Below are 24,633 nucleotides of genomic sequence, written 5' to 3'. Positions count from 1 at the left end.
CGTGTGCCCTTTGGAACGCAATGGGTAAGGATTACGCCCTCGCTGTCCCACAACATGGACACCATCATTTTTTCAGCACTGGCGGTTACCCGAAATTTTTTTGGTGGCGGTGAATCTGTGTGTTTCCATTGAGCTGACTGGCGCTTTGTTTCTGGATTGAAAAATGGCATCCACGTCTCATCCATTGTCACAACCGACGAAAAGAAAGTCCCATTCATGCTGTCGTTGCGCGTCAACATTGCTTGGCAACATGCCACACGGCCAGCCATGTGGTCGTCCATCAGCATTAGTGGCACCCACCTGGATGACACTTTTCGCATTTTCAGGTCGTCATGCAGGATTGTGTGCACAGAACCCACAGAAATGCCAACTCTGAAGGCGATCTGTTCAACAGTCATTCGGCGATCCCCCAAAATAATTCTCTCCACTTTCTCGATCATGTCGTCAGACCGGCTTGTGCGAGCCCGAGGTTGTTTCGGTTTGTTATCACATGATGTTCTGCCTTCATTAAACTGTCGCACCCACGGACGCACTTTCGACACATCCATAACTCCACCACCACGTCTCCTTCAACTGTCGATGAATTTCAATTGGTTTCACACCACGCAAATTCAGAAAACGAATGATTGCACGCTGTTCAAGCAAGGAAAACGTCGCCATTTTAAGTATTTAAAACAGTTCTCATTCTCGCCGCTGGTGGTAAAATTCCATCTGCCGTACGGTGCTGCCATCTCTGGGACGTATTGACAATGAACGCGGCCTCATTTTAAAACAATGCGCATGTTTCTATCTCTTTCCAGTCCGGAGAAAAAAAATCGGAAGCCTTAGAACTTGAATGCACTTCGTATAGCGTATCCACATTGTTCACATGACATGACTTTTGTTAAATGATCAAATGACAATTGCCATTTGCTTCCATAATGCTACTCACGGATGAAACCATGATTACACGTAATGGAATCAATAATTCACGTAATAGTCATCGAAAGTCGTAGGAAAATCCATACGCTGCAGTGGAAACTAATTCCCAATTTCGTTTTTCGATCAGTGATTTGTTGATAGGTTCAGTCATTTTAGAAGAGCGAATGACAGGACAGAAGTACTTGCGTTTGGAAAATTTGTTTGTTGAACGCCTTGAGGACATTCCTTCGTCCACGCGGTTTGCAACGTATTTCCAGTATGACGGAGACGCTCCACATTTTACGAGACGAGTGACGGAACATCTCAACCGCACTTACGCTAATCGCTGGATTGATCGTGGTAGTGCAATTAACTGCCCACCACGATATCCAGGCCTTACGCCATTCGATTTTTGTTTTGCTGGATGAAGTCTAAGGTGTACAAACAAGAGGCGCAAATTCGCGAGATGAACTACTCGGTCGCATCATGGACGCTGCTGCCCTCATTAGCGAACGTGCAGGGGCACTCAGACAACCAACACAACGTGTTCTTACAACATTCACTGCAAACTGTATAACGTAATATCATGCGTACGATAATGCTTACAGGTGAATGTGTTGAAAATATGTATTTTCGAAATGATACTTCGTAAAGCGCGTTTTGTAATGTTTGTTGGCTGTTGTACATGTGTAAACCTGGCAATGATTGAATAATACAGAAAAAAAATAAAATGTAGAATAAGTGTGTTCTATCTCGGAAACCACTCGGAAAAGGGTATATGAAGTTTTTAGCTTCAAATGACCGTTCCTGTTATATTTATGAATACTAGCCATCCCTCCTAGGACACCCTGCACAAGTATTTACATTTTGGCTTTGAGTCTGTAAACGTTTATTTTAATTGTTTTTGTAATTTCCTGGGTTTCGTCTTTTTTGTTTCGTTTTGTCACCAAAAGTATCTTATACCCATAGAAGTCTCGTTTGTCGGTTTGTGTCTTGGTAATGTCATTGTGTTAATATCCATCGCTCATTTCATTTCTTGAGGCTAGTATCTCCATGTTTGTGACGTCGTTGGTCTAACAGTGTTGTATCGCGTTGTCTTCTGATCCTCCTTAACATAGCTTTTCCAATCAAGATTAGATTACATTGGATTAGATTAATACTTGTTCCATAGATCATGAATACGACACTTCGTAATGATGTGGATCGTGTCAGGTTAATAAAAGATGTCTGTACAAGATATTACATTACACAAAATATCGCATGACACTAATGTTTAAGTTGGTTTTTTTCCTCTTAATTTATATCTAAAAATTCAGCCAATGAGTATAAGGAGTTGTCATCTAGAAATTCTTTTAATTTATTTTTAAATGTTGGTTGGCTATCTGTCAGGCTTTTGATGCTGTTTGGTAGGTGACCAAAGACTTTTGTGGCAGCATAATTTACCCCTTTCTGTGCCAAAGTCAATAGTTTAGTAACGTACAGCTTGAAACATAATGAAGGCAATAGGGTAAATCATCTTCTTCTTCTGATGCGACCTTTGTCCCGCATCGTCTGCAGGGTCGGCAAGGTTAAGTACGGATTTGGCATGGTTAATTTTGAGGGGTGCCAGATGTCCTTCCTGCCGCCACCCCAGGATGGAAATAGTGTACCCAGGCTGTCTAAGTCTAGTGGAAATCATGAAATAGCGCGAATGTTTGTAAAATGTATGCGAGGCGTGTAAATGAGGCGGGACGTGTGAACCAGCCCGATATTCACCTAGTGGGATGTGGAAAACCGCCTAAAAAACACATCCAGGCTGGCCGGCAGATCGGCGCTCGTCGTTAACCAGCAGGGCGGATTCGATCCGGAGCCGCCACGCCTACCGTAGTCCAGGAAGCAGCGGTTTAGCGCTCTCGGCTAACCTGCCGGGTTAAGGAAATAGGGTAAATGTAGAGCATTAAGCGTGTAAAAAAAACACAACGCTCGTTCTGCGAGGTTAAATATATGGGACAGGTGGCGATGAAGCTTGCAGCCAAATGCAATCAGCAAACTAGAAGAAATAAAAACCGCTTTCATGCTCGGAGATTATGACGGATCATCAGTCGTCATAAACGTGTACGCAATAGGCCACACCTTAAAAAAATCAAGCACAACTTAAAAACTTTGCACAAAGACCATATAATAGTATAGTAAAAGCACACATTCCTGTTACACTCCTTGTTCTTATTGCAGTCTTTGTTAATGATTTGTCTCACGATATTGCTCCATAAACCGTTTTCTATACTAATGCTATTGGCTCTGGAACACCAAAACACGTATTTCCGTTTGGGACAAGCCATACGATGCAGAACATTCAAAGGAAATGAATCACAAGCCTACTACAAGAGAGAAGGACATGAAAATAATTAGAATAAATAATGAAGACAATGAAAGACACCTCCTAACTTCAAAAGAAAACTATTACATATACAGAACAAAGGCAGAGAGTAAGTTACTACTTGACAACCAAGTGAACACAAATAACCATTTACTGTTTACACTGACAGACAGAAATCCCAATAGCGGATCACAAATCCCGTACCTCTCCTAAGTTTATAACTGGGAAAAAGGGATACACACACACACACACACACACACACACACACACACATATGTAACAGACATACAGTCAAACACAAAGCATCAGAAAGTAAAAAATGAAAAATTTGGCAACTTCACAGTGATAGTTTTTGGAAACAAAGTGATCAAAAAAAAATCTGCAAGCTTCCAAGCAATTCTCCACATGAGAAAGCTGCTTGCTTTACAAACAATGAATAGAAGCTGATCTGTGAGCACCTTTTCATTTTCTAATAAAAATTTCCACGAACTGTTTTAAATCTATAATCTACATGTGAAAACGAAAAATATCATATAATGTGTCAGGATACCCACTGAAGATGGCTTGTAAAAAAAATTGAAACGCTTCCGGGTGCATAAGTAAAATAAAAAATTAATGTACAGCATGCAAAAGGCGTTTGTGTGTAAAATACAGCAGGTTATATATACAGGGTTATTACAAATGATTGAAGCGATTTCACAGCTCTACAATAACTTTATTATTTGAGATATTTTCACAATGCTTTGCACACACATACAAAAACTCAAAAAGTTTTTTTAGGCACTCACAAATGTTCGATATGTGCCCCTTTAGTGATTCGGCAGACATCAAGCCGATAATCAAGTTCCTCCCACACTCGGCGCAGCATGTCCCCATCAATGAGTTCGAAAGCATCGTTGATGCGAGCTCGCAGTTCTGGCACGTTTCTTGGTAAAGGAGGTTTAAACACTGAATCTTTCCAATAACCCCACAGAAAGAAATCGCATGGGGTTAAGTCAGGAGAGCGTGGAGGCCATGACATGAATTGCTGATCATGATCTCCACCACGACCGATCCATCGGTTTTCCAATCTCCTGTTTAAGAAATGCCGAACATCATGATGGAAGTGCGGTGGAGCACCATACTGTTGAAAGATGAAGTCGGCGCTGTCGGTCTCCAGTTGTGGCATGAGCCAATTTTCCAGCATGTCCAGATACACGTGTCCTGTAACGTTTTTTTCGCAGAAGAAAAAGGGGCCGTAAACTTTAAACCGTGAGATTGCACAAAACACGTTAACTTTTGGTGAATTGCGAATTTGCTGCACGAATGCGTGAGGATTCTCTACCGCCCAGATTCGCACATTGTGTCTGTTCACTTCACCATTAAGAAAAAATGTTGCTTCATCACTGAAAACAAGTTTCGCACTGAACGCATCCTCTTCCATGAGCTGAAGCAACCGCGACGAAAATTCAAAGCGTTTGACTTTGTTATCGGGTGTCAGGGCTTGTAGCAATTGTAAACGGTAAGGCTTCTACTTTAGCCTTTTCCGTAAGATTATCCAAACCGTCGGCTGTGGTACGTTTAGCTCCCTGCTTGCTTTATTCGTCGACTTCCGCGGGCTACGCGTGAAACTTGCCCGCACGCGTTCAACCGTTTCTTCGCTCACTGCAGGCCGACCCGTTGATTTCCCCTTACAGAGGCATCCAGAAGCTTTAAACTGCGCATACCAACGCCGAATGGTGTTAGCAGTTGGTGGATCTTTGTTGAACTTCGTCCTGAAGTGTCGTTGCACTGTTATGACTGACTGATGTGAGTGCATTTCAAGCACGACATACGCTTTCTCGGCTCCTGTCGCCGTTTTGTCTCACTGCGCTCTCGAGCGCTTTGGCGGCAGAAACCTTCAGACGATCAAAACTTTATGAGTTTTTCTACGTATCTGTAGTGTGTCGTGACCATATGTCAATGAATGGAGCTACAGTGAATTTATGAAATCGCTTCAATCATTTGTAATAGCCCTGTATATATATATATATATGAGCTGCGCAAATGCTCACCACAAGAATTTTTTTATTTAGCATGTCTATATGGCTACTTGTATTTCAAGGTGAACAGTTTCAATCACTTTATATTGTCATCTACAGGCTTATTAATAAAGCAGCGTTCCTGTATGAGGTGATATAACTTTTATTTTGGTTTTTTTCTCTGTAGGAATTTGTCGAGCGTATTTGCTCAGATTTGCGCGTCCCATTTCAGACCCTTAACTGCTCTGTTAACACGCTGTGGTTTGTAGTACCTTTACTATGGCAAGTGGCGAACAGATAATGACAACGAGTCTCTGCTATAATTATACGAGTAATATGCTGTTTATTTTGTGTAACGTCTAAATCCAATAGCTATGTCTGATAATGTTTATGTTGTCCTTTTATTTAAAACAGGTCGCCATCCAATAATTCTAGCGATACAGACATATTAAAAAGGTTTATATACTACACATAGATAGCGTGCCCCTTGATATTACCATGTTAATTTTGATGCAAACTTCATGCCTCAGCTGATAACTTGTTGATATCTTCTTAAGTGCTAAGCATGCTCTGAAACATTTCTTTGTAAATTATTCCTGGCATTCAATTGCTTGGACACAGAGCAAGGCAAATGAAGCTGGTGAATTGTGCCACAAGTCTACAAAAACTTCTTACGATGTAACTGGTCACTGTTCGTTCATTATTTTCGTATATAGTAGGCCTACCTACCAACGCTACTTCATGTGAATACAAATCGCGGCACTGTTTGTAGTAGATTGATGACTGCACAAACTATTGTAGTAAACGAAAACAGATAGACATAGAAGTGGTTCCAGCCTTTGGCTGCAGAGGTCCTCACCAGCGCAAATGAGAAACAGAGGAATTCCACATGAAGGGAGTGACAAACTCTCGGGCTGTGAGGGACAAACCGAAAGGTATCTTTCCCCTCAAACCTGATGCGAATCACTCTATCGTTTCCCCTAGCTATTTCTCCAAACCGTGCTGTCCTAGTAATGGCTACTTCTTTAATACTGTAGCCAAGCATTGTCCATATATTCTCTAAAACACTTCAAGTGCTTCCCTCTCTCACACCATGAAGTCCACTGAAAGATGTGGCCACCCTTACTGATCTAAACCAATTGCCCTCTTCCTCTCCACATCGAAGTACCTCTGCTCCCCGCACTTGTATTCCCCTACCTTTTCCAACAGTTTGGTTTGCAATCCTAATGATAATCACCGCGTCATTTTCCTCAGCTGAATAAAGTTTCACATAAAATTCACTCCACTTTTCCCTTTTCATTAAACCTGCAGTTACTGAGCAGCTTTGTCACAAGGTCTATGGAATCCAAACCCAACTGCCAGGTCCTTTGCATACACATCGTGTAGGATTATCATCTAAAAACTTGAAAAATTCATGCAAATCCCCATAGTTTAAGAAAATTATCAAAAGAATGTATTGCTACTTTTCCTTTAAAAAAGACGAAGTACGCTATTGGCAGGAAAATATTTCTGAACTACTTCTATTTATCTTAAAGGAGATCTTTTTTCTTGCTTAGATTGTTCATTTATTGAGAACCAAAGAACGAAACATAATATCTCATTATTTAGCAATTTTACCACTTTGCACATTACCAAGCTTCTTCAAAATAAAAATTGTTAGGCTCACATCACACTGTATTGCACATATCAGCGTGGGAAAAAGCAGCATATGATGGTATCCGTAACAATGGTTTCGTATGACCTTAGTAACTATGTGCACAACTGTCCCAAACGTGAATTCCATATATAAAATGTAAAAAGCGCAACCGTTAAGGTCGTTTTGTTAGTGCACCAGCATACATAGGACAAATGAACTACCTTACAGTGATTATAGTGTGAAAACACGCATGGCGTGAACAAAAACTTAAAATAATAATTTTGTTGAGGTCAAGCACTTGATGGAATTCCATCCGTCGGCCGTGACCCATGACGTCCTGCGTGACTTCATAAGTTTACGTTGCGAAGGACGCAAGCGGCCTGTTATTAAATGTTATCTGTGGTTGCCTTAGTCACTTGCGTAGTCTATGACGTTGGTAAACTATGCTGTTTACTCCAAACAAGTCGTGATGTACGAGGGTGTCGGACCTCGTGTATACGATGCTGTTGACTCAAAATATGACGTCATGAGTCAAAGCAGACGGGTGGGATCGGGCCACACTCTGATCCCTTTTGTTCGCTATTCGCTTCCCACAAAGATAACAAAAAAAGTGTACACTCCCCCTTAAAAAAGGCTTTTACATATTTCAAACCCTCTGGAGTGGCAAGATGCAATCAATACCGTTTCTTCGTGATAACGGTGAAGTCACTGATGACAGTACCACTAAAGCGGAGTTATTAAACACGATTTTCCGATACCCCTTCACCAAAGAAGAGGAAGTAAAACATTCCTGAATTCCAATCAAAAACAACTCCCAAGATGAGAAACATAGTAGATATCCTCGGTGTAGCAAAGCAGCTTAAATCACTTAATAAAGGCAAGGGCAGTGATCCAGGTTGTATATCAGTCAGGGTCCTTTCAGAGTATGCTGATACAATTGCTCCATATTTAGCAATTATATACCACCGCTCACTCACAGAAAGATCCGTACCTAAATCCTGGAAAATTGCTCAAGTCACACCAATAACGAAAAAGGGAAATAAGAGTAATCCGTTGAATTACAGGCCCATATCACTAACATCGATTTGCAGTAGGGCTTCGGAACATACACTGTGTTCGAACATTATGAAGTACCTTGAAGAAAACGATTTATTGATACATAGTCAGCACATAATTAGAAAACAAAGTTCTTGTGAAACACAATTAGCTCTTTATACTCATGAAGTAATGAGTACTATCGACAGGGGATATCAAATTGATTCCGTATTTTTGTATTTCCGGAAGGCTTTCGACACTATTTCTCACAAGCATCTTCTAATCAAACTCCGTGCCTATGGAATATCGTCTCAGTTGTGTGACTGGATCCGTAATTTCGTGTCAGAAATGTCACAGTTCGTAGTAATAGACGGAAAGCCATCGTGTGAAACAGAAGAAATATCCAGCGTTCCCCAAGGAAGTGTTATAGGCCCTCTATTGTTCCTGATCTATATTAACGACATAGGAGACAATATCAGTAGCCGTCTTAGATTGTTTGCATGTGGTGCTGTCATTTACCGTCTTGTAAAGTCATCAGACGACCAAAACGAATTGCAAAATGATTTAGATAAGATAACTCGATGGTGCGAAAAGTCGCAATTTACCCTGAATAAAGAAAAGTGTGAAGTTATTTACATGAGTACTAAAAGAAATCCGCTAAATTTAGATTACTCGATAAATCACACAAATCTTAAGGCTGTAAATTTAACTAAATACTTAGAGAATACAACTACAAATAACCTAAATTGGAACGATCACATAGATAATGTTCTGGGTAGAGCTAACCAAGGACTGCGATTCATTGGCAGAACACTTAGGAGGTGCAACATGTCTACTAAAGAGACTGCTTACAATACGCTTGTCCGCCCTATTCTGGAGTATTGCTGTGCGGTATGGGATCCGCATCAGGCGGGACTGACGGATGACATCGAAAAAGTTCAAAGAAAGGCGGCTCGTTTTGTACAATCGCGAAATAGGGGAGATAGTGCTACAGACATGATATGTGAATTGCAGTGGCAATCATTAAAACAAAGGCGTTTTTCGTTGCGACGGGATCTTCTCATGAAATTTTAATCACCAGTTTTCTCCTCTGATTGCGAAAACATTCTGTTGGCACCCACCTACATAGGGAGAAATGATCGTCACGATAAAATAAGAGAAATCAGGGCTCGCACAGAAAAATTTAAATTCTCCTTTTTCCCGCGCGCCGTTCGAGAGTGGAACGGTAGAGAGACAGGTTGTAGGTGGTTCATTGAACTCTCTGCTAGGCACTTTATTGTGAATACCAGAGTAATCTCGTAGATGTAGATGAGAGAAAATTAATGTAACTATTAGTGCTCAAAGGTAATTGACCATGAACATAGAACGGAAAGGGCGAGATAACCATAAGGAAAAAATTTCAAACACATAGTCCTAACAAGGAACTGTTTCCACGTTGTTGATGGAAAAAAACATATAAAAACCAATGAAAATAAAGAGTGACAAACGGGGAAAGCAAAACTGAGATAAAATAGACGGCAAAATAGGTTAATTTAGAAAAAAACACTTCAAAGCGATATATAGCTACAGCGTGGCTGTCACAGAGCCATTAATCGATTATGTTTGCAGTGATGACAACCACAACAACAGAAGGTGAACGACAATGGATTTTGTTTATGGCATTGGCAACAGCAATGACCATACATGAATGTCGTCGAATGATGACATTAAATCTAATTTCACTTTCCTTACTCATCATCAATATTTCCGGCGTGGACGATTTCGCGTTAAGTGAATGCTAGCGGAAGAAGCGCTTTTCTGCCGTAACCGAGATATACTCAAGCTGTAACTCTTAAGAAAACTGGAAAAGCCTTACAAGGAAGTTTTACACCACGAAAGCATTAATTGTGGAAGCACAGGCATTGAAAAATATATAGTTCGTCATCAGAGATTTCTACAATCGCCCATGTTCTGCGTGTGAACTGACGAATCCACAGAAGACACGCATTCCACAGAATGGTTCACAAATTCGTGGTCATATCCTTCCTTCTTTAAAGTTTTGTACGACTTCCAGTCGTCTGTAATTACTTTGGTTTCAGGCAAGATAAATATCTTAATAAGATGCACTAAAGTATGTTTACTACTTGAATACACTTTCAACAATGAAACATTTCCTAAATTCTCGTTCTGTACTTCCAGACACCCAAATCTGTTCAGTTTTGTTCTTAAGTTGTTCTTCCCCGTATTTTCGAGATGTGATATGGGATTCATATATTTTTGCAATCTGTTAGTCACAGTTACAGAACACACTTGGTGACGGAAACTATAGTAATGACAAACAGTTTCTGAAGCTGTTTTTTCCAATGCGTATTCTTTAACCCAGTAGGAAACCAAGGTGGCAACTGGAAATCGCATGTTTTTATAACCCGGATTGACACACGCCTGCCAATTACAATCCAAGCAATTTCTAGTGTTGAGAGTATGCTGCAGATAAGCCTGCAAACAGAAATCCAAACAATTTCACACAGTACTCAATCTACGGATATATCAGCGTGAGAGATTAATACTCCTCGAAACTGTACTGGCATCAGTCATCTCTATATTCAGCTGTCACCGAAAGTCAACCAGAAAAGGTGGCAAAACTTTTGGTTTTTTCTTTTTTTTTTTTTTTTTTGGAATTAGTTGGCATGAATAAACACATTGAGAAAAGATTCTTTATTGTATATATGGAGTGTAAAACATATCAAAAACTTAAATGATGTGGTTTTCTGGAGTTAATTATAACGCTTCAATTTTAGAAGCAATAAAAAAATATCTCCAACATTGTAAAAGCCGTGACCTACTTTTTAATGTATCAAAATGTGTCTGCAATCGCCCAAAGAAGTTTGTGACACTATTTACGAGCAACACAATTACATTGCACTGACGTTTTATACTTTTATTTTCATATTAAGACGACACGATACATTACTTTAATGTCCTATTGGAAAAGTCGCTCGAAGCGAGATTCTTTGCCGCAGGTTTATGTCATCGCTGTAAGCAAAATCGGTATGTGGCTAGATGATAGCCGCTCCTTCGATATAAGTATATCGCTTGCAGCTGTTCTTGGAAATTGCCCAAAACACACAGCGCAACAGAATTAACGGATCAGTTTTCCGAAACGCCGTCATTGTCTCCCATTGTGACGCATACGTTTGAAATTTAGCTCAAAGTTACCTACAGCCTTCCTCTGTAATGGTGCATGAGACGACAGCCTCGGGCTCGAGGGCGCTGCAGACAGCGAGGTGTCGACACACGAGGGAAGAAGGCATAGCCAAAAGTTCATGTGAGCTGTGAAGTGGGTTAATGATGCCATATTGGCACCAAATTTCTCCACACTATTGCCCAACGCAACCGTGGGCGTATCACACGATTAAAAGGTCATCACAGCTATTCTGACCCACATTTCATCCCTTGTTTTGACGTCTCTGCGATGGAAGTCCGATCTGCGACACCCAGAGTTGAAATCACGTACTTTTCTTATGGGTGGCCGAGGAAAAACTCTGAGACACACCCTCGCTCAGTATTGACATGTAACACATGCGTGAATAAACAGCGAAAGGGCCCTCTAAGACACCCTGTAACAACAACGACTCTGTACTATTGTACATATAAGTAATTATTTCCATATGATTTTTCGATAAACTTGTGTAATTGATGTTCTGATTTCATTTCTTTTTGTTTCATGCCATTATGTTAAGAAAACTGTAAATAAGTTTCAATGTGAATATTAATGTTTATGTCAAATGTCAGGCAATATTGTAATAGAATTGAAATGTAACAAATGTTGAAACTGTTGTAAGATGTTTAAAATTGTAACTGTGCGTCTGGTCCATACGTAGGCAATGTGTTAGGATATGTAGAATGCAAAACCTCGGGTGAATACCCGGTCTGTCAGGGAGCGGTAAAAGATGGAAGGCAGGCGAGCGCGGGAGAATGCACGCGGGCACTGCACGGCACAACTGGCTCAGGAGTAGTTGGAGTTTGGCACTGGTTTGAGCAACACCTTCATCTCGTGGTCGTGCGGTAGCGTTCTCGCTTCCCGCGCCCGGGTTCCTGGGTTCGATTCCCGGCGGGGTCAGGGATTTTCTCTGCCTCGTGATGACTGGGTGTTGCGTGCTGTCCTTAGGTTAGTGAGGTTTAAGTAGTTCTAAGTTCTAGGGGACTGATGACCATAGATGTTAAGACCCATAGTGCTCAGAGCCATTTGAGCAACACCTTCTGGAGCGAGGAGGCTCTCCTGGAAGACATAGCTTCACTGAGCCTCGGGTATGCCGTTCCAACGCCCACACAGCATGGCAAAATTCCATAGGCACTAAACGGACAAGTATTGCGACGCTAAGAAGAATTAAAGTGCCGATACGTCAAGAGCCATGGCTGTGATTGTATGTGTGCTCTGTGCCTCGCAGCCCGCCAACCGCCGCATCGATACTAGCAGGTTGAAACGTTTAGTATTGTATTCGTATGGATCAGAGAGTGAACTGTGCAATAATAACCTAAATTTTACCAGAACTTTCCTATCATTTAATTATCCTCACAACTAACCTAGACAGGATCCTTTCCAAACGTTGTGCAATCCGAGTGTCCCGAAATGAGAATTAAAAACTGTGTTAATAATAATTATTTGCAGAACTAGCTATATTATAATGGTGTTTAAAGAAATGTTTTGTTAATGAAACAGTAAATGAATAGCGAAGGTCTAACGAAGTCGAAAGATAACTTTAGTATTGATATAGTAATGAAGTTCATTATTTCGAGACAGATTTAAAGGCATTTAAATGAGCAGTAAATAAGATGAAAAGAGTAGTAACTTATACACTGGAAATCTTGAATGAATAATAAATCAGTAATCGTCTTTTTAAAAATACAGCGGTCATAACAGTTTCAGGGTCCCCCCCCCCCCCTCATTCATTTGAATTCTGAAGTGTTCTAAATTGGTTTGACCAGTAAAAGTTAAAGTCAATATAAAAGTCAAAATTTATCAGTGTTTTGTCTTTATTAAAATTGACATTTTGTGTGTGACATGAAAGTACAATTTCTAGGGTAACCTATGCCCGATTTTAATCAGATTAATAGTATAAAGTTTTGTAGTAAACATTATAGTGTAGTGTTATGTATTCACGATTTTCCATATCAGTACAGAACGTGAAGCTATCAGATCAATAGATTTTATGGTTCTAAAATTCTACTATATTACATAGTGTTACAACTAGCTGTTTTGCATGAATAGATACCAATTTGTGCAGGGAAGAAACTCAGTTAATGCCTAATTAGGCTGGCGACCGTATTATTGTCACATTGGTAGCATCTTCTGGTTTGCTTTTGTTCCGTCTTGACGTGTGATTGCATTTCGAACTTGCTTGACGTATCAATGGTATTACAGAGTGGATGTAAGTCTGATTTGCCACCATTCAGGTACACGTGGTCGATATCTATACGAATATCCTTTCTCATAAGGTGAATCCCACTCACTTACCACAGCACATGCTTTAACGAGTGCTGTGTCACGGAGGTTACAACCCCAGTTTGGAAGCACCGTCGGTCTATCCCACACAGCTTTGTTACACACGTTACAAAATGTTTCTTCAGAAATTTATTCACCAAATCAGCCCGGCGGCTGTTCCAGCGCCTGAAGGCTAGGCAACTGTTTGGCACCGTCTGCCTGCCTTAAGGCGCTAGAGCAGCAGCGAGGCTGAATTGGTGTCAAAAGTACCAGAAAGGTACATTTGTAACGTGCTCGACGAAAGGGATGCTGTCCCACAAAAGTTGTCAAGAACATCTTCCTGATGCTCACAGCAGTTTTCGACAGCGTAATGTGTGGGAATCGACGCTCCAAGGGAAGGGGTGGTTTAGCCCGCCGGCGTTTATGCCACCCGTTGAGGCCCTTACGTGTCGATTCTGAGCGATGGTGCGCCTAAAACGTTTTCCTCGGCTACCCATAAGAAAACCGCGTGATTTCAACGCGGTGCCTAGGTTCTGACCTAGAATGGGCGAAACGTGGACAAGAGGGTTGTGGTGCCCTTGTCATCGTGTGATGCGTCCATGGTGGCATTGGGCAGAATTATAGTGAAGTTTGGTGCCAATATAACATCATCAACCAACTTTACAACTCACATGAATTTTTGGCTGTGACTTTTTTTCCTTGTGTGTCAGCACCTTCCTGTTTGAAGCGTCCTCAAACCCGAGGGCGACGTCTCGGGCGCCACGCTCTTGCACCATTACAGACAAAGGTTGCAGGCACCTTTGAGCCGCATTTTCAACATAAGCGTCACAATTGGAGACGATCATGGGGTTTCGAAAAAGTAAATCTTTAATTTTGTTGCGCAGTGCAAGTAAGGTCAGAGGGTCCCTAAACTTACCTGCACTGCGTCCCTGTTGCTAATTTCGGCACGTTAGAAATTTCAGGCTTCCACAGCTGCTCACTAATTTTAGGTTGTGTGCTCATGCGGAACCTCGTTCCACTGTCTCATTGAGGGAGTCTGCTGCGTGTAGCACGTTTCGCTTCTGTGTACAGGGGAATTCAGTTATTACGCTGAGGTGAGTTAATGTAGCAGTCAAACTAACATCCCGCTAATTCCTGGAGTGAACATTCTGTCACGTCAAATAATGGGCTGTAATTCACTCGTGTGTTGCAGTTTGTGGTGCGTAATCATTACACCCATTGGTGTGGAATATGCTGCTGTAACGGCCATCATAATAAATCTGGCGAGGTTTGTAATTTCGTCCCCCTTGCAGATCCTATCTTCATCCCGAGGAAGAAATTCGGAACAGTTACTAAAATTTTATTTTACTTGCTATTTATAAATATTATTTTAAATGGCTCTGAGCACTATGGTGGGACTTAACTTCTCAGGTCATCAGTCCCCTAGAATTAAACCTAACTAACCTAAGGACATCACACACATCCATGCCCGAGGCAGGATTCGAACCTGCGACTGTAGCGGTGGCGCCGTTCCAGACTGTAGCACCTAGAACCGCTCGGCCACCCCGGCCGGCAATATTCTTTTACTTTCTTCTCATGGGAAACGTAAGCAGCGTAAAATGATTTGTTACACGAAATGCTTGGTTTGGTGTAACAGAACACTCTCTTGAAATACACAAACGTAAAAATGCATATTTCAAACATGTTTAGAACGCCTGGCCTTCGAGTGATTTATAACAGTGGAAGTATTGGAAATATTATAATTGAAAAATATATTTAAATCAATTTTTGCTTTCAGAATTTTTAAGGGGAACGAAATTACGAATACTTTTTTCTATTTCTGTATTTGCAGTGTCAATGTTAACGCAAAATTCTGATTATTGTATGTTATGGCAATTTAAATGTAACTTGTCTACGAACGGAAAATAAATTCTGGAATATGTATACACATTTTAAGCCTTTTCCATAATTTTTCAGTCATTATACAGATCCCAACTTACAAAGGCGACGAATTTTTGGTCTCCCCCCCCCCCCCCACCCCACCCCACCCCTCTTTTCAGGATGAAATGAGGCAGAGACAAGCGACTGGAATGAGCCCATTTATGAGGGATGGAAAATCGTGAACGAAAGGGAGGAAAAAATTGGTTAGAATTGTGGATGGTGGATTACCCTGCGACTTGGAGGCGGCGTGGGGGGTGCCCTTGGCAGCCCTTGGCCCAGCCCGGGGCACGGCCGCCAGCCACTCCCTTCGACTATCTGCGTCACAGCCGGGCCTGGCGTTACCATGGAGACGCTGAGCCATCCGAGGCTGCTTCCATGGCAACGGTCGGCGGCGCACGCGTGCACGCGCCCACCCCGCCGCAGCCACCCCATTGGCGCTACCCCCACTCCGCCCCCTTCCGCTCCTAATCCCCCTGGCGCAGGCTGGGAAAAGATGCGCGAGAGTTATTGCTACTTTTTCGTCGTTTTGATCAATAGCTCTTTTCTCTAGACTGTTCAAACAGCACGCCGAAAACTGTACTAGACTTTTCTTCTTTTTTACACGAGAAGAATTTATCTCCTGAAATATCTTTCAACGGGTCCTGCTTTGGAACAAAAAATATAATTTATGTGAAAGGAAAGTGAAATCAGGAGTTAAACAGAAAGTATGATAGACTGCCATGCACAGAGAGAAATGTGTTATAGACCTATTTTCTGTATTATTAATTTACGTAGGTCGATGATGTTGAACGATTGCTCACTCATGAACTACAGTTTCTACGCCTAAAATAATAACATGGATAGCCAGTTCTGTACCACATTTTCCTCTGCGAATAGTATTACGCTAGTACAATTATAAATCAAGTTAACCGTTTAACCCCTTATTTCACTTTCCCCTTTTATCCAAACTATAGTTTCTGGTTTAACCGGAAATCCGTGACAGAGAATTCAGGAGACAAGTTATTCTCGTTTTTAGGACTAAAATATTAACACAGGAAACCAGTGAGACCGATGTGGGTTTCATCTTAAGCACAACAATCAGGCATGTCGAAAAAAGCATCAGATGGCTAGGGCTAGAATTAGTAAATAAGGCCCATGCAAAATATCTGGCAGTCACTCCGGATTGTCCTCTGAAGTGAAAGCAGCGCTGCTAGAATACGAGAAAGCAGGTGCAAGTAATAAATAATATCCTCCGCAAGATCACTGGTAGTACGTGGAGCTTTCAACCACAAACCACGAGGAAGACAGCACTAGAAACACGTTACAGTGCTGCAGAGAATGCGTGCCCAGTGTATTACGAACGTACCCTTGCAAACACAGATGACAAGACACTAAACGAAATGTGCAGAGCTATTACAGGGGGTTTGAAACTTAAACCACTTGTAAAACTCGACCAGCTGACAGGCGTAGCGCCACCAGATACTCGTCGTGAAGCGCTAATAACCTCGCCGTTGAGCGCCCATAAACTCTAAACACACACACACACACTCACTCACACACACACACACACACACACATGCACGCAGTAGCTGCCAATGCGAAGAGAACCAATCGGGCTTCTCAGGAAAACCAACCATTAAATGGGCACATTCAATCAGCCCGAAGGCTGAAAATCAGAAAAAGTTTCAACACGAGCACTTCAATCTTGTAAACAACAGCAGCTTCATGAAGGACACAGCTCTAGATTTCACGACTTGAGAATAATTCGAACTGGTCACCCCCTTCGGAAACCCTTCCACCTGACCATGAACAGAACTGGACTGTGTGGATGCCACTCAACCGCCTACAGTCCAGAGCTGGAAGATCCAGATCTCAGGAAATGGCACTTCCCTGTGGATACCACCAACTGTGACTGCCGGGAAGAACACACCATGGATCACCTACTGGTGTGTCAACTATGCCACGCATCTTGCACAGAGGAAGATCTTCTGCTTGCGACTCTGAGAACAACTGACGTTGCAAGATTGTGGGCACCAGTAATGCAGCTCAGTAATTCTTTGTCTCTTTTGTTTTAATGGTAGTTACCGTGTATTGTATTTGCTTCTGACTCGAATAAACCATAATACGAGGGTTGTCCAGAAAGTAATGCACCGCATTTTTTTCTTCAACAATTCTTTATTGAATATAATGACAATTACACACACAATATAATGGTGTTTTACCTACACACCCTATTTTTCCACGTAATCTCCATCCAGTTCTATGGCCTTCGTCCAACGCGAAACAAAGGCGTATATGCCCTGTCGGTACCAATCCTTGTCCTGGTGGCGGAGGCCAGTGCTTCACTGTGTGAATCACTTCCTCATCGTCCTCAATATGTCTTCCACGAATGGCGTTATTTAATGGCCCCCAGAAGTCGAAGTCCGAGGGGGCTAAGTCGAGGCTGTCAGGTGTGACAGCCATGGATGGTCTCCCCGACCGCTGCTAATCATGGAGCTCCGCCGAACCGCCTGCTGATGACCCCGTCCTCCGTGCCCAGCGGGATGATCTATAGACCTTGCACAAGTGTTTGTGAATATTCCCTACAGTTTCTTTCTCTGCAGTGAGCAATTCAATGACGGCACCTATAGACGCCGTTTGGAAACTGTCCTGCAGCTACGCTATCTGTCGGAAGTGACGGAAACTTGGCGCTCTCACTAAGGAGACTCCAAACAACTCATAGGTAACGTTTCGAATTCGTAGCATTGTTTTCGGCTGAGAAAAAGAAAATGCGCGGCATTACTTTCCAGGCAACCCTCACAGTAGGTTCGGTACTATATCTTCACAGAAAAGAAGCGGGAGCGGCACATATGTACCTAACTAAACTGATCTATGTGGGAAACGGAAAGAAAACTATTATTTTGTAGCAGGCGGTGTAACGAAACCATTTCGAATTCACATGCGAAAACAATCAACATAAGTTTCGATATCTAACAAGATTGCTGTTTTTAATATGTTTAATGAGAGTTTTACTTTAATTTTTACGACTATGAATTTCTATGAAATGGCACGATACTGTGCGAGTGGAGGTAAGATCGATTTTTGTTACGCATTTTTCTTTCAACTTCCAAAGACATACGATGCGCAGTTCAGAGTTGCCTATAAATGGTCCAATAACTAATTTTAGAAGAACTGTGGAAAAAAAGTGGCTATTGCCTGTCAAGAAGCTATTTTAGTAGTCGCCTGCAATAATTTAAGGAAACCAGAAAAACCTAATTCGGCATGATCGTGCGGGTACTGCACCCTGGTCCTCTCAAATACAGTTATTGCATCTCCAGTAGGGAGTTACATCGCTTCGTTCTACTTTTCTGTTGACCGTATTAATTAACGGTAAAGTTAATAGCTAGACGGTCCTGAAAAGAACCGTGTTAGTCCGTGTCTTGTGACAAATTCATACTGGCCAGGAGATCTTTGAGATAATTTGTCTGTCTCTGCTTCTCGGCTTTAAATATTTGCCTTTAAGTGATTGCTCTCTAGCACGACGCAGAGGACACGTGTGACTTTAGGAATGTCATTGACGCTGTGCGGAAATGTTGACATGTGGTAGTTTAGTAATGCTTGTATATGTGTAGCCATTCTTGTGACTCAAAAGCTCATAACGTATGGTAAACGATCAATAAATAAATTATTTAATAATAAATAAATTCTGTGGTCCGTGGTGTGAGTACACGGGCGCTATTGCGTATGTCTAACATTACTAGATAATTTCAGATGGAGACCCCTATCACACTGTGCACCGAGGACGTGCAGATACAGCTTATAATCATCTTTCGAGCACTGAAAAAGGAAGAATCATCGTGGTGAGGGTCATGGGGCCATCACAACGACAAATCTCATAGACAGCACTGAAAATGGAAATGACCGTACGGCATTGTGGGCCAGGAGTCCCCCATTCGGGGAAGTTAGGCCGCCAAGGGCAAGTACTTATTGCATTCGACGCCACATTTGGCGACTTGCGCGTCGGAGATGGGGATGAAGTAATGATGAGGGAAACACAACACCCAGTCCCGGAGCGGAGAAAATCTCCTGTCTCAGCCGGGAATCGAACCCGGGCCCCTGGGCGTGGCATTCCGCCGTGCTGACTACTCAGCTAATCAGCTAACGGGGCAAGGGGGGGGGGGGAGCACAGACAGCACTAAGTGCTGACGGTATGTACTCAGGGCAGCAGTGTGACAAGAAGCGTGGGCGCATGTCCCTACAAAAGGACTGCACGAGCAGAAGATCGTAGCATTTTTCTGCTGTCTCTGACGAACAGACGTCTGACAACAGTTGAAATCCGGGCAGAGGTTATGTGCAGAGTCGGAAACATATTACTGAAAGCTGTTTTGAGATATCAACTATCTACGCGTAGATTACCGTTGAAACCATACCACAGGCAATAGAGACTAGCGTTGTGTAAGTCCAAAGACAAGTGGGACATTGAGTGTCATCAACCTGAGGCGGTCAGATAGACGAGAATGTGTCCTTCGACGGGGTCACAAGAAGCAGCGATTATCGAGGCACATACTTCTTCAACTCCTCGAATTATAGCGCGGGGAGCTATTGGATATGACAACAGAAGTGGTTTGGAAATTGTTGAATGGAGGATGAATACTCGTCATTTCATGGCAAGAACGGTAAAACCTGTTGTCTTACCTTTCGTAATGAGTTTACTGAACACCTTATTCCAGCAGGATAACGCAGGACCCCACACTACAGTTCAGATTACAAAAGCACTGACGAATGTACGGATTGCTGACTGGCTAGCCAGGTCGCTGATTTATCTGCTATACGAGACCAGCAATATTTGCAAACTGACACAGCGTATGTTTTAGTACCGGCAAGAAATTTTTCAACATAACATTCGAAGGCTGTTTGCTTCCAAGTCACAATGAATAAAACAGTGTTTGCTTGCCCTGAAAGTCACATCTCATACCGATGGACTTATGTGACGAATAAATCCATAAAGTTTGATAAAACTCGGAGTGATGCTTCATGGTGTATCGCTTTCCTTTTCTGTCAGTGTATATTCAACAACTGAATATTCCTGTTAAGTATATGGCGAGTAGCAACGCACACTGTAAACACAACTCCATTCTTATCACTTACCAGTATTAAACTATCAATACGAGATTAAAAGCAGCTATATAATATGCACACGTCATCAAATGATGTACTTCAGTCCTTTTTTCCAAATTCATGGCACAGAAAACAAAAATGCGCTCTGAATCATCCCTATACTCGTATATTCATTTTCAATGTTCTCACGCCACCAAGTCAAAACACCAAACATCGCAATAACGACAAAACTGTCTGTTTCCCATAGGAGGATTTTCGCAAAACTGCTGGGCTACATCAACAAATTCTTGAAAGTTCGCTTGGTCGGATGCGGGCTTGAATCCTTCGCAGCATAATACTGATGAGATTATACAGCCAGCCTTAGTCCAAATTGTCCCACTTCAACGGCGGTTTCGCCGTCAGCGCCTTGAACGTTTCAGTCGACCCCACTATGTTCTAAAGGGTTCATGTGCGGGGAACAGGCAGGCCACTGCGTTCAAGTCATTTTCGCATGCCGAAGGAACGTGTTCGCGAGAAAAGCACGAACACGCAAATTTTCATCCATCAAGATGAAATGGTCTTCAAAATGTTGACGATATGGTCTCACTAGGGAAGTGTACGGTTTCCCCAAGTACTGCCACCATCATCTTCGACTTGTCGAACACAGTGTTGGAGATGCTCGATGTTACTGGTTTGTCTCCTAACATTGTCTGCTATTATCAGGGTACAAACAGATCCAAGATTCGTCCGTAAATAACACCCAACGACAACACCGGGCGTCTATTCTGCATGATTTCTTGTCCATCTGTACAGGAGCCCATAGTATTGCGGTGTATTACGAGGTACTCGTCGTGGTTGAAGTTTTGCATCATACAATGGTATCCTAACACTTTGATCCGATACATGTCGTTTTCTAACCTGAAGCAAAAGCCAGTTCTGGAGCACTGAGCACACGGTTTCGTTGACTCAAAAGTAGCAATACCGATCATCCTGTACACCTGTAGAACGCGGACGGCCTCTGCGGCGTGAGTCTTCAACACTACCTGTCAATTGGAACAGATTCCATATCCCCATCCCGTCATTTTTTACTCCGGTGAACACATCGAGCATCTTCAGTGGTTCACAAGTCTTCTGAGAGCAACATGATGGTGCTGACCCGACGAGTAGCGCTCAAGGGAACTGTGCGTGTGTTTGCGAAAAGCGTCAGGGATGACCCGATGATTACAAGAACAGTCACAATAGCAACACAGCTGCACGGCATATCTGTATGATCCAAAACTTTTTTTGATGTATATAATTGTATGTATTGTATTGTATGTTAACCGGAGAGGCTCCGTCCCCGCCGCACCCGCAGTGGTCCACAACCCCACGACGACTACCGCAGTCCACTTCATCTCTCCGCCGCCCCACAGCGAACCCAGGGTTATTGTGCGGTTCGGCCCCCGGTGGACCCCCCAGAGAACGTTTCACACCAGACGAGTGTAACCCCTATGTTTGCGTGGTAGAGTAATGGTGGTGTACACGTACGTGGAGAACTTGCTTGCGCAGCAATCGCCGACATAGTGTAACTGCGGAGGAATAAGGGGAACCAGCCCGCATTCGCCAAGGCAGATGGAAAACCGCCTAAAAACCATCCACAGACTGGCCGGTTCACCGTACCTCGACACAAATCCGCCGGGTGGATTCGTGCCGGGGACCAGGCGCTGCTACCCGCCCGGAAAGTAGTGCGTTAGACCGCACGGCCAACCGGGCGGGCATGTATATAATTAAGGAAACAGCTACGATTTTCATGCTAATTTTTCTACTTCAAATCCACTCGGAGTAAGCAGAGATACTTCATAGCATTTTCTTACATCCAGCGAATTCTGCATGTTAATATAAACTTTGAGTTGTTCCACAACACTCACTGTTCTCTCCCGAGATAGTATCTCTGATATGTGATAAATTAATTAATACATTTCAATGTCTCATCAATAGTAAATGACTGATGATTCAGGACACAGGATACAAACAGAATTTCGTCAGTTCGTAACGACATAAGTAATTCACCCTGTATTGCAGACTGTTCTTATTTTTAAATTGCGTAACTTATTTTCTGGCCTTGTGCTCTCTCAGTTTCTGAAGAGATGCAGTACTACGTCATAGCGAGCCGTAAAGAACAGAGGTGTTTCATAGCTAGCAACGACCCGAACATGAGATCAGGGCGAAAGGTTATTGATTGGTGCAGATTTCTGGCTGTCAGAACTGCAGTACTTTGACGACCGCACGTCGGTATCATGTGTCTGACAGCAGGATTTCCACTTCCGACAGACGCTGTGCCGAACACATGCGCTTACCCCCGGTATCTCTCGTCAGCATTTTTGGGAGCAGTAAAGGAAGCATGAAAACGATACGAAAGTTGCCGGAAATTCAAAGCTGACTGTGACAGATAAATGATGGGAATTACATGTCGACGACAGATGCGAAGGTGGTCTGAATACCCCTGAATGTCCTCGTTACTGCTATGTACAAAAAAGGCCTGCAGAGAGGCTATCAACTATATGTTTTGCTGCCTGACAACGTTAAAAGTTGCACTAGAGAGTTCTGGACCTGTCGACGTTAAAAGATGATGCATTACCGCACTGTGAAGACCGAGTGGGTGATAACCAGCGTATCAGCATTTTAGTTGCAGTGCGGTCCATTTCGAAGACAAAATTTTTGAAACTTAAAATTCTGCTGCATTTATCGTTAGCAGGATTAGAAGTCCCGCTATTCTGTGATCGTCCGCGGCTCGCGGTCTAGTGACTAACGTTGCTCTCTCTGGAATACGGGGTCCCGGGTTCGATTCCCGGCCGGGTTGGGGATTTTCTCTGCCCGGAGACTGGGTATTTCTATTGTCCTCATCATTTCATCATCATCATCATCATCATCATCATCATCATCATCATCATTCCTGACTGAGTAGATTGGACTATGTAAAAAAAAATTGGACTGTGTAAAAATTGGGACTTTGTACGGGCGCTGATGACCGCGCAGTTGAGCGCCCCACAAACCAAACATCATCATCATTCTGTGATCATCGGTATTGTGTTATTTCTGGTCTGTAGTCATTTTCAAGGGTATTTGAAATATAACGTGCAGTCAAGTGAAAAGGAGACAGACGAAAAAAAAGTAAGTAAACTATTTATTGCTTCAAAAAATGGTTCAAATGACTCTGAGCACTATGGGACTTGACATCTGAGGTCATCAGTCCCCTACAACTTAGAACTACTTAAACCTAACTAACCTAAGGACATAACACACATCCATGCCCGAGGCAGGATTCGAACCTGCGACCGTAGCAACCGCATGGTTCCGGACTGAAGCGTCTAGAACCGCTCGCCCACAGTGGCCGGCCTATTGCTTCAAAAGTAATCGCCATAAAATAATTCATTTACCCCAATGTGAGACAAGACCATCAATGTCTTCATGGAAAAATGTTCGCAGTTGTCTATGGAACCACGATTGCACCCGGGCGTGCTCCTCTTCGTCCGAGCAAGTCGACAGCCATAAATGTCTTTCTTCAAGACTCCAAAAACGTGGGAATCACATGGAGAGAGATCGGAACTGTATGGAGGAAGTGTAGGGGCTTTCCAGCGAAACTTTTCAGCGTTGTCGAAACAACGGTGGCAACATGTCGACTGGCATTTTGTTGGAAAGTTGTTTCAACTACACTGCATAAGTTGCCGTTGGCTTGTTTCGGACGAAGAGGAGCACGCCTGACTACAGTCGTCGTTCCGCAGTGTAATGGGACACCGTCCTCTAATATTATCTTTTTTTATAGAATTATCGATACCATATATACTCTCGAATCAGGTATAGGTGAACATTCTCAGCGTTTTAACTGAATGAACTTCATATGAGTTTGTATACGAAGTGCTACATTTCACGCTAAAATGTATAAAAAGAAATTAATTTATTACAATCGATATGTACTAACGGTTAAAAATTATTTTTGTTTTAGAAATATTTCAAATTAGAAATTTCTGATGTACTTAAAATTCATATTAGTCTATTAATTGCACAATCTGACGATAATTATAAAATTTATTTCTGGACTCATTTACAAAATAATGATATATTTTAGCGAAGATTGTTCTCTTGTCAAGAAAGTTTGTAAACTCTTTTGCTTTATAAATTCTTTGGAATATTGTGAATAACGCAGAATGTAAATAATAGTGGGCATGCCTCTGACAGAAGTAGACGAATTTCTAATCTTGATACAACAATGTGAATTTATGTTCTGAAAATG

General features: G+C 42.4%; 1 long non-coding RNA gene across 1 annotated transcript in view; it reads right to left on the bottom strand.

Annotated features, from left to right (window-relative positions):
- Window positions 1-24,633, bottom strand: part of LOC126171814 (uncharacterized) — a 579,937-nt gene that overhangs the window by 402,626 nt on the left and 152,678 nt on the right. The window lies entirely within an intron of this gene.

Source organism: Schistocerca cancellata, chromosome 1 (assembly GCF_023864275.1).
Source record: "Schistocerca cancellata isolate TAMUIC-IGC-003103 chromosome 1, iqSchCanc2.1, whole genome shotgun sequence".
In the NCBI taxonomy this organism is placed as follows: domain Eukaryota; kingdom Metazoa; phylum Arthropoda; class Insecta; order Orthoptera; family Acrididae; genus Schistocerca; species Schistocerca cancellata.
This window is presented reverse-complemented; position numbering and strand designations above follow the sequence as displayed.